Source organism: Penaeus japonicus, unplaced genomic scaffold (assembly GCF_977035675.1).
Source record: "Penaeus japonicus unplaced genomic scaffold, GWHDUDI00000001_assembly GWHDUDI00000016, whole genome shotgun sequence".
Classification (NCBI taxonomy): Eukaryota; Metazoa; Arthropoda; class Malacostraca; order Decapoda; family Penaeidae; genus Penaeus; species Penaeus japonicus.
This window is the reverse complement of record NW_028234418.1, coordinates 13,382,104-13,383,833: the sequence shown is the minus strand read 5'-3', so window position 1 is coordinate 13,383,833 and position 1,730 is coordinate 13,382,104. Positions and strand designations below refer to the sequence as shown.

The following is a 1,730-nucleotide window of genomic DNA, read 5'->3' as shown; positions in this document are numbered from 1 at the left end:
GGGGGAAGAACGGGAATAGGGGAGGAATAGGAAAGAGGAAGGTGACGGCATGTGAAAGGGTGGGGGAAGAGGGAGATGATATAAGAATCAAACTATGTATATGAACGAGAGGGAAGAAACAAATTAAATATCTTTTTAAGAAGAATTAAAGATGAAACTCAGTCTCAACAAGAGGGCAATGTGTACATACGGCAACCTCCCTTTCATTATTCTCACACAATAAATACTTGAATATCTAATTCTTGAGGGTGATTTGATAGATTCAGCTGCGAACGTACTCTACTCTGGGGCGCATTCTGCATTTTATTCAACTTTAACCGTTACAACATATTTTTGAATCTTGCTCATATGATTGTACATTTTTTTTTTTTTTTTTTGCTTAATGATAAAACATTTTGTCTTTTTCATTGTCATTTTTCCGAAGGCTGTAATTATTTTTTCGTTTTTTTTTCTCGTTTTCTTTAAGTGTGTATTTTTTCCCCGTTACAAGAATGGACGTTTTATCTTTGTCATTTTCTTTTTCGTTTTCTTTAAGGCTGTCCGTTTTCATTCCGACTTGATTCGTCGTTTTCTTCATTAAGGAGGAGACATCTTTCGGATTTCTCTCTCTCGTCTTCGTAAGGGGGATAACCAAAACACCATATAACGTGGAATCATTTTATCACAAATCACGCAAATACAATCAAGTGCTGACATTTATTCAACTAACTAATGGGACTCCACTAAAAAAAAGGTTGATTTTATTAAAAATCTAGATCAAATATTCCTCTTACACACTTAATAAAGGCTAAATTGTGGTCCTTCCAAGTATCATGTCATCACAATCATATGAATATTAACTAAATAAATATAACCTTTTTTTTTTTTTTGGGGGGGGGAGGGGGAGGAAGGGGGAAAGTACATTTTCTGGATTGTCATAATATCCTGTTTTGTTTTTTTATCTCTTCTCTTAGGAGGAGATGCAAAATACCAATGAAAATTCCTTTCTGTATTCGTAAACGACAAAATATTTTCCTTTTCCAATGGATATTAAGACGTAAATTAGGATTGAATAGGGAGATAATTAGACATCTTGGTAATACTGCACTCACATCTATTGAATACTGAATTCATATCAAGTTTAATATGGATTACTGATAAAGGAAAAAAAATAAAGAAATATTACGAGCTGTAAGAAATGCAAGTCTCAAGAAAGGGTTCTATCCGAAATGGAATTTTATGGAATCTCCATTAAAATAGGGGAAAAAAATCTTCCTATTATATTTACTAATATATAAACAATTAATCATTCAAGCAACTTTTTGTTCTGAAATAACACTCCACTGAACATCAAGAGACTTGCATCCTCAGAACGCTCGGCTCGCGTTTTATGTACATATGCTATTGTTGCTGGTCTGTCGACTCGCTTATCTTGTAAAACACAATGGAAGATGAATTGGCTGAATAATGATGCGCAGATGTTTAAAGAAAAAAACAACAACAGAAGGAGCAGACTAGTAGAGATGAGGAGAGATGAAAAAATAAAATAAAAAGGACTATATATCAAAATGACAAGTTGCTTAACCTAACATCATGTAATTGAACTAATCCTAGTGTATTCATTTAGTGTCAGCGGAACAGTCGTGCTGGTGAGAACTACAACTAAGATGAGTTAGTTACAATGAAATGACAGCGAATTCAACCCTTTTCCTTCGGTTATTTATAAGGGCTATCAAAAGCAGGATAAAATC

General features: G+C 33.8%; 1 protein-coding gene across 1 annotated transcript in view; it reads right to left on the bottom strand.

Moving 5' to 3' along the window:
* Positions 1-643: 643 nt before the first annotated feature.
* The window catches only part of LOC122254924 (EF-hand domain-containing protein D2 homolog), a 24,040-nt gene continuing 22,953 nt past the window's right edge, over positions 644-1,730 (bottom strand). The window contains exon 4 of the mRNA XM_043018789.2: positions 644-1,730. This exon is cut by the window's right edge and continues 689 nt beyond it. The gene's annotated coding sequence lies outside the window, so the exon portion shown is untranslated.